Here is an 18,675-nt window from a genome sequence, read left to right as displayed (position 1 = left end):
AAACAGAATATGGCAGCAACATCTAGCTTTGTTTGAACACTTGCATATTATTTAATCTAATGGTTGTTTGTCACTTTGTGGTATGTACCATACCAGGGGTCGCCAAACTTCTTTGAGCGTAGACCCCTTCAAGGGTTTCTGGACTTTTTATCGACCCCCTCTATTTTACTATTACGTAATTATGACAGGACAAGCAAAAAAAGACGCTTATGAGTTTTTAAATTGTTTATTTTATAGTTACAGTATTTCTTGTATGTATAATATAGTATATATTATTATATTGGCTTAACGTAAAAGGGATACATTTTTGTTTTTGATGTCCTTATTAATATTACATATTTGATAGGAGGGATAAATAATATATAAAATATAAAATTTAATTTAGATAACAAAATAATAATAATACAATCTTCCTATAGGTATATATAGGATGTACCACGGGCAGGAACCACAGACATCTGTTTATTGGTAAATACGTCATTTTGGCCTACATGATTGGCCACTGAAACTATTTTCATGACCTTGCTCCATCTTACAGGTCCTATTCGTGTCACTGTTCCAACGATTCATTCTTAATTGCGTTGTCATTCAGGATGGAGGTAATCCAAGTTAACCGAATTAAATATTACCTGTACAATGATGTCTTATATTTTTCTATTGACCCCTGGTGTCGATATCAACCACTGTACTATACTGATGAAAAATTTCTAGTTTTATCTGCTTCTTTCTAGTTTTGTTTATAATTCATACCCCTGATGACTTATGGAACTTTTCAGATTTGATGATGATGAGTTTAATAAACTCATCATCAAATTCCTGATATGTACCCTCAAGGGGTGTACAGAATATGATAGTACTGCATGAAAAACTTACACCATTACTAACTTCCTAACTACAATTTTCCTCCAAATCAATCTGTTACCTGTCAAGACTTCAACATTATCAGATCTTATATTTATATCTTCTAAGGCACTTTTTTACTGTATCAATCCACCTATATCTTGGTCTTCCTCTGAGTCTAATTTCTGCCAACCTGGCAAAGAACACTTGTTTTGCTAATCTTGCCTCTCCCATTCTGTTTTAAGTCACCATACCACTTAGATTAGCTCTGCTAACACATTCCTGAATGCTAACATTAGCAAGTTCTTTCCTAATATACTCTAACCTTTCTCAGGACTCTCATATCTGTGGTCTCTAGACTTTGGTCAAATGTTTTATTTCTAACCCAGCTCTCAGATCCATAAGTTAATATTGGTTTGAGCACTGTCTTGTATACAGCTAATTTAGTGTTTTGACTAATTTCTCTCTTATTCCATATGAATTAATTCAATTGACTTCCCACCATACCAGCTTTGCTGATTCTGTTGTGTATTTCCATATTTAATTTACCATCTTCATTAAAAATCGTGCCTGAGTAGCTGAAATGTTTTACTTGTTCTATAGGTCCTCCATTCAAAATGCAGTTGATATTTTAATGCTTCATGCTATTTTCATTGTCTTTGTCTTGTTATGCTGACCTTTATACCGTTTCTATTACAACAGTTATTCAATTTAATCAGGGAATCTTGCAGACTTGTAGCAGATTTATTTAGAAGTATAACATCATCTGCATAGAGTAAACAGCTGAGATGAACATCTCCAATTCTGATATCAGGTTTAATACCACTTCCCTTCATAATTGAATCCATATAGATACCAGATTCAACAGAAAACCATCTTCCTGTATGCTTCCTTCAATTCTAACTGCTGACTTACAACTATTGCTTGATATAAAGCTCCATTGACACCACACAAATGTAGCACTTTAAACAGCTTCTCTCTTAGCACCATGTCATATGTCTTTTCCAGATCTACAAAACTTAAATACAAATCTTTGTTATATTCCCACAATTTCTCAACTACAGGGTGTTCGGGATAAATTTGACAGTTTCGTAAGGAAAAAGAAAATCTTCTTTGTATCTATTAAATTTAATGAATTGACAAAAAAACATTACAGGCAGAGTTAATTACAATACTATCAACAAGATTTACTCAAAATAACCACCATTAGCATCGATCACAGCTTCAATTCTGCTTCGGAACCTCGAACAAGCTGATGCTACAGTCTCCCTGGGAAGGGCCGCAAAAACTGTTTTAATTTTATCCATTAACTGGGCTTTTGTATTACTGGAAGTGCGATTGGTGTCTTTTTCAACTGCGCCCCATACAAAATAATCCATGGGGTTAAGGTCTGGGGAGTTTGGAGGCCAAACATTTGGACTGGTGAAGTCGTAGAAATTTTCAGACAACCATTTTTGACTTTTTCCAGAGGTGTGGCAAGGGGCCGAATCCTGCTGCCATACATACGGCCTACCATTGCCTACCCTTGTTATCCAGGGCTTGACTACAGTTAGCAACTCCACGAACAAAGCCCGAATTCCAATGCCAGGGTTCTTCAACACCTGTTCCTGCAGATTTGCGAGGAATTCTGCTGTACGAACGCAATCAGATCGTCTGCTAGGGATCTTTCTTCTTGCTACATCCTCGTAGTCACCATTGCAAGTCTCTAGTTCATGCCTGATTGTTTTTACTGTATTCAGGGAGCATTGGGCAGCAGTCGTAATATCCTTATTTTGATGGCGGGCACGAATCATCATGATACAAGTTATTCTCTTCCATGATTCAGGTGGGTTCCAGCTATCCATCCTTTCTGACATCTTGTATGTGAATGAAGAAGGGTCCAAACTTTTAAATGAAGAGAAGTGTGTGTTAATACATGTAACTTACGGAAAAATATAATTAATTATAAATATGTCAAATTTATCCCGAACACCCTGTATTTGTCATAACGTGAAAATTTTATCCCAGCCTCTATTTGGCCTGAATCCAGCTTGTTCTTCAGCGCGGTTAGCTTAGTCACTATGTGACCATTTCTACCATCCAACAAAGTTAAATACCAACTTTCCTTCCTGGCGCACTCTCTCCCCTCTGCTACAACAATCTCAATTTCTTAGCTTAGTGCATGTGCCCAAGTACTCATGCCATGCCTACCTCCCTGACCAGCTGTATAAATGTTTCACTAAGCTCCTAACACAAAGTTTATTTTAAGTGCAATCCAGTCTGTGAATACAATACTAACGTGAAAATTTGATCGCAGCCTCTATTTGGTCTGAATCCAGCTTGTTCTTCAGTGCGGTTAGCTTAGTCACTATGCGACCATTTCTACCATCCAACAAAGTTAAATATCAAGTTTCCTTCCTGGCGCACACTCTCCCCTCTGCTACAACAAACTCGATTTCTTAGCTTAGTGCATGTGCCCAAGTACTCATGCCATATCTACCTTCCCTGAGTAGCTGTATAAATGTTTCACTAAGCTCCTAACACAAAGTCTATTTTAAGTGCAATCCAGTCTGTGAATACAGTACAGATTGCAAAATCCAAATCCTTTGTCATATTTCTGTTATCAAGCACTCTCCATACATTAATAATTACATCAAAATTAATACAGCAGACTATTTCTCTTGCTGCACATTCTCATTAGCTTTCACAACTGACTCATCTCTCACACCTAGACATGTTCACAGTCTTGATTGTTTCATCCTTTTTTGCCTCTTTCAGCACCCTTTTTGCATCTTCTCTCAGTTTTCTGGGTAATCTTGACAATAACCTTTCCAATGTCTCGAACTTCATTTCCTCTCCACCAATACCAAACATCCATCACTGTGAGGGAACCTCCACCAATAAAATATACCTTTTCTGTTAGCATATACTGCAATTTTCTTAGCCTTAGCGAAGGCATTTGACAGGGTGCCACATGATAAGCTGATATTTAAGTTGCAGCACATGGGTCTGGATGTCAGATTGGTCAACTGGATTCAGGATTGGCTGTCTGATAGGTATCAGAGAATTGTGTATGGTGGAGCAGTTTCAAGGAGGCAGAGGGTTACAAGTGGGGTCCCACAGGGCTCAGTACTAGGACCTATATTGTTTAACCTTTATATCAATGACATTGCCAGTGGATTGCAAAGGGATATTCAGTTGTTTGCAGATGATGCGAAGCTGGGAAAGATTATTAGTAATAGTGCAGATGTGGTAGCCCTGCAAGAGGATTTGAATAAGCTAGATAGATGGGCAAATGAATGAGGGTATCAGTTTAATGCAGCAAAATGTAAGGTCTTGAGGTTTGGGAAATATCGATGGGATGCTACATACTCTATGGAAGGAGTTATACTGGAGGAAGTAGGGGAGACAAGGAATCAGGAGTTGATGATTGATAGAAACCTGAAATTTAGGGGACGTATTGCAAAGGTGGTAAAGGTAACACAGAGGATTGCTGCAATTATGAGAAGGACATAGACCTTCTCATATAAAAGGGTTATCATTCCGTTGTATAAGTCTCTGATCAGCCCACACCTAGACTACTGTTCTCAGATTTTGTCCCCAGGGTTTGAAGGGGATAAATTAACTGTGGAAAGGGTACAAAGACGGATGACAAAGATGGTTTCAGGACTGTACAATTTTGGTTATGAGGATCAGCTGAGGGAATGTGGACTGCAGAGTTTGGTGGATAGAAGAAGGAGAGGTGATATGATTGAGACTTTTAAACTGTTGAGAGGTGGTTACAGGGTTGACACTGAGAAGTTCTTTTGCTTGGTTGAACAGCAGGAAGGAGTGATGACAAGAGGCCATCCCCGGAAGTTACGAAAGGAAACTGTGAGCAAGAAGGTAGGAGTAATTTCTTTGCATGGAGGGTGGTTGAACCGTGGAATGCATTGCCTGATGGAGTAGTGAGAGCAAAGAGCGGTCAATGAGTTTAAGGAGTGGTATGATAGATTTTGTGTTTCTTAGGGGGGGGGGGGAACCTCCCCTCGATGAGTCTTGATAGACTTTATGTTCTTAGGAAGGACCTTCCACGATGAGTCTTTTGATTACATGGAGGCCTGAATAATAATAATAATAATCTGGCAAAAATACAACACTGAACTGACACCTCCCATTTACTGGCCAAAAAATCAGCCTGTACAAAAGTTTTTTCACTTGGTTAGAAAGTACACTGGGGTTCAAAAGCTAAGGATGAACTACATTTTTACTTATATATGCAAAAATTTTTATGACTACAGCCAAATGGGGACAAACAATAAATTGCTGAAATAGAGAGCCAAAAGGCTTCACTTTGGTGATGCAAAATTATTCAAATATAAGTGGATATTGAATCCAACATTATTTCAAAGCCAAATAGAGAAACTACAAGAGTTTCATGCTGAATATAGATAGAAACTATAAAAGTTTCGGCAGATGCAAGCATAAGCAAACCTTCCATGACAGGGGCAACTCGTAATAAAGGTGGGTTAAGCTCTGATCACTATCCTTAGTATTTTCCCATAATGTATGATGTTATACATTATGGGGGGAGGATTACTACCCAGACCAGTTTCGACCTCTGTTGAGGTCTCCTCAGTGAGTAGGCAGACCCAAATTGTAAATACTCAGGTTGTAGTGATGCAGAGGTTATACTTTACCATACGAATTGCCAAGAGGTGTCACATTACAAAAGGTACCAAGAATTACTGAAATAGAGAGTCAGGCTTCACTTCAGCGATGCCTCCCCATAATGTATAACATCATAAATCTCCTAGGAAATGTGTTTTACATTATGGGAAAATACTAAGGATAGCGATAAGAGCTTAACCCACCTTTACGACGAGTTGCCCCTATCATGAAAGGTTTGCTTACACTTGGATCAGCCAAAACTTTTATAGTTTCTATCTATACTTGGCATGAAACTCTTGTAGTTTCTCTATTCGGCTTTGAAATAATGTTGGATTCAATATCCACTTATATTTGAATAAACAATAAATGTTCATTACACATAAGATGTGTTAGAAATTTCATATAAATTAAATTGCAATACGTTTTTGGCACAAGTTACAAATTTCCTAAGGAGGTAGTTAAGGAATTAATGTAAAGTGTTTACAGAAAATTATACAAAGAGACATTTCATATGGAATATGTCCACCCAGAACTGCAATGCAGCTCTGAATGGCATACCGTGCTTAGCACAAAATGATTCACGAGTTCTTGAGGCAAATAGTCCACTCCTCCTTCAGAGCAAGGATAAGGCCTTGTTTGTTTTTCTAGAGGGAAATTTTGAGCAGCAATGCATCTCTCTATTGCGTCCCAAATGTGTTTCATGAAGTTGAGATCTGGGGAAGTGTGCCTTCACGCATATAGGCCAACTAGTTGCAGATGTTGCTAGTTTGTCGAGATATTTGCATACCTGTGCTTGAATGGAGCCAACTTGCAAACTGACCTGCCATGGTGTGTCAATTATGATTTGCTGTTATAACCAAAATTCTGTCTTCATGCTCTGTGGTAGAGCAATAACAACCTCTCAGCAAATTTCTGGAACACATTCCATTGGCTTGAAATGCTGCCCAAAGCCTAGATACAATACTATGTGAGATTCCAAACTTTCTGGCAATATCAGTAATTCTGCACCCTTCTTCAAGTTTTCCAATAATTCTTCCCCACTTGAAATCATCGAGATGATGTCTTTAGAGACATTACAAAACATCCAAGTTTGCAACTTTATTCCTTCATGAAAACAGCTTTCTTCAAACGAAATTTGCTTAGTGCAGCTTTTCGCCTTTTATTGTGTTGAATATTATCACGAGATCCCTTTGCACACAATTCAAAAATATGAATGTGTACCAGCTTTCTACTCAAAATTGTCAAACAAATTGCCACAAGCTGATTCGTCGGAATTAGCAGCTGTAATTTTCAGAAACAGTGTTTGTTCTTAGGTTTTGGACACCAGTGGAAATTATACTTGACAAGAAATTATATTCTTGTTTAATCCTTTACCCAAATGTATGCAAATAAAGCTGTGCATGTAGTATCTTCATAACTAGGGTAAAGAATTAAATAATAATATATTTTCTTGCCAAGTATAATTTACTCTCTGACCAAGTGAAGATACATTCTCAAACTATCTCATTCCTAGAGGATTTTAATAATAAGTTGACGCACCTTTTTCTACTACTTTTATAAGGAAAATATGACTTCCCCATTAATTCAGCTTTGGTATCTTCCTGTGTCTGCCTCCCACTTACAAGATCTCCATAAAGGTTGTAACCAGTTGTCTGGGAAGTGACCCTTCACATAATGCACAGTAATATGTACATCTGAAAGGAAGTGTGTTTGCATTATGGGATACTAAAGCAATTAGTGTGAAGGCAACTGCCTCTGTGCACAAGTATCCTAGTCACGAAGATACTTGAACAGACACACACTCGGTAAAGGACTAAAGAAGGATATAATTCTTGTCAAGTATAATTTACTTTTAAAGTACAACCTATTCACATTCTTGCTGAAAATTTTTCCACTTGGTTATACTATAAATTAAAGATACCAAGAAATTATATACTTGGTTTAATCTTTTATCCAAGTGTAAGCAAACAAATTGCAACTCGTATATGAAAATATGACTTCTGCATTACTTCAACTTTAGTATCACCTCTGGGTCTGGCTGCCACTGACGAGACCTCAATACTTAGAGGTATGTATAATGCATACCATTATAAATACCCATAAGGATTGTGCTTTGCATTATGGGATACTAAGGCAAGTGATGTGAAGCCATTAGCTTCTATATACGAGTTGCTCTCTCCTGATTATATTTCATGTGCAAACTTTGTTTGCTTACACTTAGATAAAGGATTAACAATGCTACTGGCCAAGACATCTATAGACATCAAGTTTATTACGGATGCGAAGTGAATATTAAAATTATAATACCACTGATATTACATTGAAATATGTGATGGATACGAAGGTATGAGGATGCATATTTGATCCATAATGGCAGGGTAAGGTGGTTAAAGCAAGTATATAATTTCTTGGTATCTTTAATTTATACTATTCACATTCTTACATGATATCAAGAGATAGTCTTCCCAATTTATCAACTTCAGCAAATACTGGAATATCTCTTCTCAAACCTCGAATTGTATTATAGATTTATAAATTAAACAGCATCTCCATACACACAACTTCTATATTGGCTTCTATATGTCAATCATTTCTTTGACTAGGCTACCAATTGATTAACCACTTTCATAGAGTATATGCCATGTGTGGGCAGAAAACTGACGTGATATGCTATTGTGCAAAAACTTTGAGTAGATTGATGCTTAGTTAATTTTCAGAGCATTAATTTATTCTTTAGTATACATTTTAAACTTAAAAATATTTGTAAAAATTCATTGCTTTGCATTAACATTTACTCCAAACATTTGATTATTCCAAACAGGTTGCAGAGATGATCACGAGTGCTTTGATATTGAATACAGGATTAGAATACAGAACTGGGTTGATTGACGTAGCATTATTTTTTAAGATGGTCAACATGGAATTGCAAAGGATAGGTCCTATTTTAGTATTTTACTTGCATTTTATGATAAGGTGATGAGTGTGTTAGATCATAGGTGGCCAACAGAAGGCCGCATGCAGCCCATAACGTGATTTTGTGCAGCCCACGGAAGAATAAAAACTATATTAAATTATATGTATTATCAGTTTAGCTATTAGTTTCAACAGCAGATTTTCTGATTGATATACTAGTTATAATTCATTATTTCTGATGACGGAAACAATTTATATTCTCAACATGGAATCAAAATTGCTTTATATATATATATAGATAGATAGATAGGTAGGTAGATATAAAAATATGTACTTAAATTTAATTTAACAATTTATGTTTAAATCAATCAAGTATTTTATATTGTTCTCCCAGTAGTAAAATGATTTAGCAAATATAGTAATTCAATACCTATAACTATTGCCTTGAAAAAATGCAGTTTATTTTTATTTACGTTCTATCTAAAAGTGTGGGGCCTGTGATGCTAACACTCATCATATATTGGCCCCCCTCGTATAGAATGATGTTGGTCATTCTATACAAGGAGTGAATGTATTAGATTCATTATCTAACACATTCACGCCTGTGTTAGATAATGGAGAATCATATACAGTGATATTCTTAGACTTTGCAAAAACATTTGATTACCACATGATAAGTTGGTGTACAAGCTGCAGAGGATGGGAATAGATAGTATATTGGTTAGATGGATCAGAGATTGGCTCTCTGAATGATACCAGCAGTGTCCCAAAAAAGAAGGGTAACCCAGGGTTCTGTTCTTGCACAACTGCTGTTTAACTTGTTTATAAACAATATATCATGTGGACTGACTGGGGATCTTCAGTTATTTGCTGATGATGCAAAGTTGGAAAAAATTATAAGTAGCACTGCTGATGCTAAATCCCTTCAGGAAGATTTAAATAGACTTTTAACTTGGACAAAAGAGTGGGGTTATAGTTTTAATATCAATAAGTGCAAGGTGTTGCTTTTTGGAATGCAGAAATATAAGGCTGTGTACTATATTTAGGTGCTGTACTGCAGGAAGTAGATGAGATTAGAGATATGGGAGTGATGGTTGACAATAGACCGAAGTTTAGAGGGCATATTGCTAAAGTTGCAAAGGTTGCATATCACAGTGCTTCTATGATAAGAAGTACTTTAACATGTAAGGATAAGGAAGTGCTTGTGTCATTGTATAAGGCACTGGTCAGAACACACTCTTGAACTACTGTGCTCAGATCTGGTCACCGGGTTTTCAATGTGATGTGAAGACATTGGAGAGGGTCCAGAGATGAGTGACTAAGACATTATCAGGTGTTTGGAATGCTGGTTATAGAGGTTGAATAAATGTGGATTGCAGAGTTTGGTGGAGAGGAGGAAGAGAGGTGATGTGATAGAGACATTTAAGTTAGTGAGAGGATTTTATCAAATTAATCCAGAGGGGATTATAAAAAAAGTAGAAGGCAAGAGGGGAAAGAACCAGGTCATTCCTGGAAGTTATGTAAAAGTGTGGTGAAGAAGGGGTGCGAAGAGTAGAATTTTTACATGGAGAATTGTCAGTGAATGGAATGCATTACCAGAATGTGTTATTAATACAAGGAGTTGAGGATTTTAAGATTCCATATGATAGATATGTTGTCAGTTAAAAGAACCTCATGATGAGTCTGTCGACTCCATGGAGGGTGTAATAATATGACAGGTATTGTATGAATAATGATTAGTGTGGTCTTCTAGTTGTTTTCCCTTGTCACCACCACGAAGTTCTTATCATAATTATAGGATTGTCAGCTGTGAATAAAATTATGGAGTTGAAAAATAACTTAGTTTAGCCTCCCAGGAAATGACACTATGTGGGGGGGATAGCAAAGGAGGGGAGAGATATGTATTTGATGAATCAAAGCAAATTTAATCTCCCAGATACTAAAAATTTCCAGTTGAGAAAGCTATATATAAAAAACAAATAAATGTTTTCCAACAAGACTACACTATTCTTCAAATATATGAAATGTGGAAAATAACATTAATGGTTTACAGCACATTAGTTGTGTAGGTTTAATGAGTCAGATAATCCAGGAATCCTGCTCTAATACATACTTTTCTAGCCACTTCAAAACTCTAACAGCAATATGACGGTCTCACATTGGGTGATGAAATGCATCTACCACCTAAAGAATTTCAAAAACCTTCATGCAATAATGAAAATTAACTCAATCCCACAGTTGCTGGTTCGATAAAGGTGCCACCCGCTCCACGTAGATTGACCATACTTTTGTATAATCTTTACAAAACGATTTGCCTCACCATTTTCATTCAGTTCAGCATCTATGTTGTTTCATTTATATATATGGTATTATATTCACTGCAGAAGCATTCATTACTATAACAATTTCTATTACAATGAAGTTTCAATTTTGAACTGGTGTCCTACAGTTTATTTCATGCCATTATAAAAGGAAAGTAAAACATGTTAAAGCCAAAGTAAGGCTCCTGGAAACTTGGATTTTTAAATCAGAACACATGCAATTTACTAACAAAAAATGGCAGCGGTGGTGGTGGGCAGAAGGTGCCATCAGTGTAGGTGATGATGGTAGTGGCAGTTCGCAGTAGTTGGTGGATTAAGTAGTGGAGTATCATGTAATAATAATTATTATTATTACGGGCGACTCCAGGGAGTCCTTAGATTCATCGAGGGAGCCCTAAACATCATGTCCACACAACTATTCGGCATTCTCACAGTATCTACCATACCTTGCCTTGAACTCATTCACTGTCATAGCACCGACAACAGATTCTGGCAGCTTATTCCACTCATTCAGCACTCTAAAAGTAAAGAACCCAGCTCTAACACCCCTGCTAACCACACTCTTGCCCAGCTTCCATAGATGCCCCTAGTCCTCCCACCACCAGTCCTGATCTCAAAAATATCCTCTGAATTAATCCTATAGAAACCCTTCAGCAATTTGAATGTCTCAATCATATCTCCCCTCTTCTGCCTATCAACTAATTTCTGCAACCCACAAATCTTCAACCTGTTCTCATAAGGTTCATTCCATAGACATGCTATCATCTTGGTCACTCACCTCTGGATCCTCTCCACCACATCAAGAAGAAACCTAGGTGACCAAATTTGGGCACAGTAGTCGAGATGAGGTCTTATCAAGGCACGGTACAGAGGAACAATAACTTACTTGTCTCTGCTCGTCAAAGTATTTTTCAACAACCAAGTGAGTTGATGAGCTGATTTAGCCACTTTTGCAATGTGCCCCCTAAACTTCATCTCCCTATCCACCAACACTCCCAAGTCCCTGGTCTCATCAATCTCTTGGAGTACAGTTCCACCAATGTGATATACTGCTGCTAATCTTTTCACCCCAAAATGCATAACCTTACATTTTGTCACATTAAATTGACATCCATTCTCATTAGCCCAGAACTCCAATCTCTCTAAGTCATCCTGCAAGACTTTGACATCTTCTGCATTCACTATTGCCCTACCCAACTTTGCATCATCAGCAAACAAATGAATTGTTCTGCTTAGATCCTTCCCTATATCGTTAATGAACAGATTAAACAGCAGTGGTCCAAGAACGGAACCCTGCAGCACACCACTAGTCACAGGCCGTCTTTTGGACTCTACTCCTGAATAAACTACTCTTTGATATCTCCCCATCAACCAACCACCTATCCATCTCACCAACCCTATATCCATTCCCATATGTTGTAGTTTACGGATTAGAATTCCATGTGGTATCCTGTCAAACGCCTTTGCCAGGTCCAGCAGTATCACTGTAAACCCATTTCCCTTATCCAGTTCAGCCGTCACCTTGTTATAAAACTTGAGCAAGTAACTGAAGCATGATCTACCCTTCACAAAGCCATGCTGTCCCCTGTACAGTATCTCATTTTCATCAATCCATTCCTGTATTTTTTCCTTGACTACTTTCTCCAAGACCTTGACAACAACTCCTGATATGCTGATCGATCGGTAATTTGCAACCGTAGTCTTGGATCCTCCTTTATGCAGTGAAACTATTTTCCCCTCTTTTTACACCTTCGGGACTAAGCCAGACCTGAGACTCAGATTAAACAACATGGTCAAGGGCACTGATAATTCTTTAGCCGCTTCACGCAAGACCCGTGCCGGTATACCATCCAATCTCACAGATGTGTTCACATTAAGGTTCTGCAATAGACTAGTCACCTCCACTTCATTCATCACTATTCCCGTATAAACTAATGGTTCCTTCACTTTTTCAATGTCACCACCTGGATGACATTGAAAAATATAATAACATTGAAAAGCCATGCTGTCCCCTCTACAATATCTCATTTTCATCAATCCATTCCTGTATTTTTTCCCTTGACTACTTTCTCCAAGACCTTGACAACAACTCCTGATATGCTGATCGGTCGATAATTTGCAACAGTAGTCTTGGATCCTCCTTTATGCAGTGGAACTATTTCCCCCCCTCTTTCGACACCTTCGGGATTAAACCAGACCCGAGACTCAGATTAAACAACATGGTCAAGGGCACTGATAATTCTTTAGCCGCTTCACGTAAGACCCGTGCTGCTATACTCTGGCAGCTTATTCCACTCATTCACCACTCTAAAAGTAAAGAACCCAGCTCTAACACCCTTGCTAACCACACTCTTGCCCAGCTCCCATAGATGTCCCCTAGTTCTCCCACCCCCAGTTCTGATCACAAAAATATCCTCTGAATTAATCCTATACAAACCCTATAATAATAATATTTCTTCAAAATGCTTCTACAGTTACTAGCACATAAATGTGTAACTGTGCCCTAATTTTAGAAGCAAACAGAATCTCTTAGAGTGAGTGAGTGAGCTTTCGATTACTTTCTTTCTTTGGAAAATTTCTTAAGGAAATATTGCCCATCATAAATTCCACTAAGGATCTATATAAATTATACAGTACTGAAAGTATTATGCTACGATAAACAATTGATGCTGGTTACTATTATTATTATCCAGTATCTCCATGGGATCCAGAGACTATATTCAAGATTACAAAACAGCAACTAAACCACGCTTTTACTACATATAAATCTTTCTCACTTTTTCATTTTGCATAGTTATCTTATAAATTTCTCTAAAGTATATCTAGCAATAAACTTTATCCTTTATAGATACGTTTTTATCATAGTATTATTTTTGCAAAATTCCCTTAATTTTGCAAAACACTGAAATCAACCCACCAGGTATACCAAATGGTTTACACTTAATGTTTCAATTTTGTTTCTGCTGCTGTATTCATTCAATTTCCATGCATTTAGTGCGACAGTACATCCATCAACCACTGAGATGCATTATTATCAAGTAAAATCACACAAACTACATTTTTCTTCCTGAGCATACAAGTTCAATAAAAGGGCATTAATAAAAACTTGAATACAGGATCATAAAGCAGGAGGAAAAAGCTTTTCTGGGCTCTCGAGATGGCTGAAAAACGTAACATATGTAATGAAAACTACAAAAATGAGTAGCAGGAGCTAGAATTGAACTCCCTTTAAGAATCCAATACGTCTCTACTAATTAAAAGCATCTTGGTCCACAGACAAGGAAGAAACAGAATGAAAGGAAAAACTTTGCTCTTCAAAGCATGGAAAGCAAAGAGAAAACTAATTTAGACAACATGCACAACCAAGAAATATGTCATTACTTTATTTGTATGACAGAGAACTTGCAAACTGTATGTAATAATTAGATACTATAAAGGAGTTTAAATGTTTTGTGTGTGTTCTCCAGTTAAATAAAATCTTCATTAACACTATGACAGCTCATATATATATAATATATATATATATATATATACACACACACATAAATCAAGCTTGAAATATCAAATGGAATTTGTAAGGGACAGTGAGCATTACAATACACAGGAATGACCAATTATGGGGTGAAATGAAATATATTGATCTCTCTGTCATCCTGACATCTGACAAAGCAATTAATCACCTACTCAATTTTTTCGCCCTCTGTCTGAAGACTAGCTTAGAAACATAACTATTAAATACAAAATAACTCCTGTACTCTTTATCAGTACGTCCAGTGGCCAATTTAGTATCGTATGTACGCTGGAAAAGTACAACGTTGTGTGCTTACAAATGTCATTTTCTTTTGTGCCATATATGTTTGCCTCAGCGCAGATCTAATTCATCCCCAGAGATTCTAGCTTCCTTAATGGTATTAAATTGTCCAATAACTAGGTAAGCAGAACTCAGTTTGAATAGGTAAACTAACTAGAGGAGGCAAAATATGCTAGGCTAGATTCGACTAAGATTCCACATTGCTGATTCGACTATTCTACATTGCTGTTTTGGATAACAGGGTTACTTATTAGTCGATTAAAAAGTGGGCACAATCTCAGAGTGCTGAGTAAAAGGCCAACACCTTTAAAAGAACACGTTTCATGTTGCACAAAATTTTAAGATATATGCTGAAAGAGAAACCGCACTGCAAATTTCAGGTGCGGTTTCTTTATTTGTTCTAATCAAAAATTACTTTATTGATTCAGAGTCTCCGGTTTCAATGAACGGGTACATTTATGTACTTACATGTTACTATCAATAAATACTAACGAACTATCACCATGTTGAAGTTAAAGTAACAACATTGTCAACGTAATTAAAAACTTGCGTAAAGATGTCATGAGCGCCGCATGTGAGTATATTGAATAAATAAATTCGTATTTCATATTGACCTATACAAAAAATAAATAAATAAACAACAGGTGTTTAGAAAAAATATATTTCGAAGAAACCGAACCATTGTTTTTCTTGATTCAGCATTCTATATTAAGTTTTTAAATGAATAATCACGATCTCAGTATCAGTAAACCGTTCCCACATATACTTTACTACCACTGTAAAGTTTTTCTTCAAACACGTGGCTCTTTCCTCTTTATTTGGACTGTATTGGGAAGATAGATAAAAGCCCTATCATCAACGGGAGGGATATTTTACCAACTCTTTAAACTTGTTGTCAAGCTGTACAACATTACTTTAATTTTTCAGGCTTCCCCGTTTCTCAGCAGTTGTTTTCTATTGCCTCGTGCCAAATTTTCCTATCCATCCACAGGTCGTCGTGCAAATTCCTTTCTCTCAGGGCTTGATTTATCTTCTCCAAATTACTGGAGTCTTCCACGTTTTTGTCTAATTCTAGGAAACTAATCAAATACTCTTAGGGCATCTCGTATCAGTCATTCTCTTGACTTACTACCACTGTAAAGTTGTTCTTCAAACCTTTCTACAATAGAATCAAGCTAGAAGCATTATACGGTATCACCAGATGTTCTATTTTCTGAAAATTTATCTTAAGTCTTGCCAGTTCATGTACTTCTAGTCATCTCTGTTTTAAGCTGTTACGAGCTGGTTGTCTGCTAAATCACAATCACTCAATAAAATGTAGCCCAGTCAGAAAGTACATTCTATAAATAAATTTTGAAAAGATTTGGAGAAATTCCACCTCTCTGGCATAGCCCTTTTGTTCTTCTGAATTCTTTTGAAATATTTCGTCTGGCTTTGTTAGTTGTTTAAGCTATCCCATAGACTTTGTTTTCGAGGCTGGATAAGTGGTTTGTCCATTCCACGTTTTTAACTGCCTTCACAGGTGAATAATTGTGTGTTTTTCTCATCATCGTCATCATTAACTCCACAGTCTTGTGTAAGCCATAGCATTCTGTTGAAACTTCTGCCAGCGTTCTTTGATCATTACAAAATTCCTTCAAATTTTTACTCTCAGAGCGTTAACATTTTCTTTACTTGAAGTATGTGTGCAAGTAAAACTGTAGCTAAAGAATTATTCTTCTCTAATTCGAAATCTGATCAGAAGTGGACAGAACAATTCTTTAACGATAGTTTTAATCTGCACACATGCTGTAATGGAAGCAAATATGGATGTTTAAAACAGATACTTTTATGAGTATTTACATACGTGCTGTAAGTTAAGTGATTCTGCTTTAAGGCCCATGATAAGATGCTTTCTACTCTTTTTTTTACACTGAAGCCTGTTCCAAATAAATGGCCATTCTTATGACAGCTGTAAAATATTATTATTTGACACCACTATCGAGTCCAAAGACTCATCGAGGAAGGGCACCTACACTACAACTCCCTGTCTCCACCACTCAATCCACTAACTACAACGAAGCGCAACTATCATCCTCATCTACACCAACGCAATCTACTGCCCACAACAACCGCCACTGGTATTTTCACATAAAATCAAAAACATCCATGCCCACAGCAGGACTCGAATCCACAGGCTTTTGGTTGGAGAGGGGATACGCTAACCACTCGGCCAACCAGGCTGGAGAATATAATATAAATGTTCTCTATAATTCCACCTCCATCGATCTTATTTTTTATAAACCACTAATATGTTTGGATAGAAAAGAAAACAAACATCAGAGTCAGACAAGAACTATTGTATAAAAAGACAATAATAGAAAAAATTAGAAAACAACAACTGAGATGGTTTGGACACACTGTACGCATGGATGCAGACAGACTTCCTAACGTCATAATCAATAGTTTTCCAACTGAAAAAAGAAGACCTGGAAGACCAAGAATTACCTGACTGCAATTAATAAAGAACATTTCGGGATGCAGAACATATAAGGAACTTTTTCGAACAGCAAGAAATAGAGAAGACTGAAAGATCCTGATCAAGAGAAGATTCAACCCGTCTTAGACGGAATAGAAGAAGAAGAAAACGAATATGTAATTTGTATTTGTCCAACTGCTCCAAGAACATTTTTAAGGCTCCGGGTTTGTCGAGAGATAGACGAAAAAGAGGAGTAACGTCAATAATCCAATTCTTACGTCCTTAAACTTTGCCATTTTGCCATCGATTAGACGGTCAACTATTGTGATTTCTTCAGATTTCGTGACAAGATAGAAGATACTCTGTAACGTTTGTTGTAATTCCATTGTTCTTTCTCTCTACCGCTGAAATGAGTCATGAGGCCAAATGGAAAATACATCATCCACATATCTTAACCAGATAGAAAGTTTGAGAAGAGCTGAGTCAAGAACCTGTTTTTCAAAATATTCCATCAAAATTTTGCAAGATGAGAGTAGAAAACCCATAGGGATAAACTTCTAGCTGTCTATAAATTGTACCTTCAAAGAGAAACATCCAGAACGGATAGTAAAGGAAAATTTAAATAATATCAGGATTTTATGGAATATTGGTGAACAGTGAGGTCATATCAGAGCTGTCCAAAATATTTGTATTATGTAAAGTAAAATTCTTAATAAAAGTTTTTAAATGGATAGATTTCTGTATAGCAAATACTATGACCAGTGAGGTGGGGAAAGGAGTTTGTTAACTGTTTTGCTAATTAACAGCATGGGGAATTTTTGGCATCTACTACAGGTAGAAACATTTTTGAGCAGACTTTTCAATTTTTTAATCTGAGATTTGATGAGATCGTTGGATCCGCTCTGCTGATGACTATACTGTTATCCTTGCATAGTTTCTTGAGGACACTCAGTTGGCAAGATAATGGATTTGTTTTAGGAATTGAAGAGCTATCAGGAATGCGGCCAACATCAAGCTTAATGTAATTGCCTATTTCCGGAGCAAAATTACGGAATGTGAGCATTTGGTCGAACTTGCTTCGAAGCAAAAGAAAATGTTACTTGCTTGGAAGCAGCACAAAATTATGGCCGATTCATGGCAGCTTCGAGAAGCCTTTTTGACGTATGTTAACTACTATATTAAGGGTTCCAAGCAATTCTATAAGCTAGGTTTTAATCCTTTTTTCCCAAGTGGAGCAAACAGACAAATAAATCAAGTTTGCACATGAACATAACTCAAGTCTGAAGTCTAAGGCAACTCGTAGTAAAGGTGGGGTAAAATCCAATCACTTTCCTCAGTATTTCCCCCTAATGTCTGTTTGCTTCACTTGGGAAGAAAGTATTAAAACCTAGCTTATAAAATTGTTTGGTATCTTTAACTATATTAAGGGGATGAACTGAAGAAGCGGTTTTAGAATCCAGGAAACTGTTGAACATTTTAGTATTTTTATTTTTTATTTTTAAGAATTCATTCCGAGCAGAAGCTTTTGAAATATCAAAGAGCAGTACCGGATTAAGATGACTGTGGGGACCCTGGCGATAAAATTTACGGCCCTAAAAAGTGTTTATATACCAGGACCAAGGTTTCACTGTAATACAATGTTACACACATGTAATATGCGATTTAATAATTTTATTTCAGATCATTGCAATACATTTTTCTTT

General features: G+C 36.7%; 1 protein-coding gene across 2 annotated transcripts in view; it reads right to left on the bottom strand.

Moving 5' to 3' along the window:
* Positions 1 to 15,040, bottom strand: part of LOC150104283 (sphingomyelin synthase-related protein 1-like) — a 195,494-nt gene extending 180,454 nt beyond the window's left edge. For both annotated transcript variants that reach the window (XM_090396887.1, XM_090396886.1), the window contains exon 1: positions 14,983 to 15,040. The gene's annotated coding sequence lies outside the window, so the exon portion shown is untranslated. The remainder of the gene's footprint in view (positions 1 to 14,982) is intronic.
* Between the last annotated feature and the right edge of the window lie 3,635 nt (positions 15,041 to 18,675).

The sequence above is a fragment of the Typopeltis vanoorti genome, chromosome 8 (assembly GCF_054136105.1).
Source record: "Typopeltis vanoorti isolate ZY-2024b chromosome 8, IOZ_Tvanoo_1.0, whole genome shotgun sequence".
Taxonomy (NCBI): domain Eukaryota; kingdom Metazoa; phylum Arthropoda; class Arachnida; order Uropygi; family Thelyphonidae; genus Typopeltis; species Typopeltis vanoorti.
The sequence above is the reverse complement of the archived record's forward strand: the minus strand, read 5'-3'. Positions and strand labels throughout refer to the sequence as shown.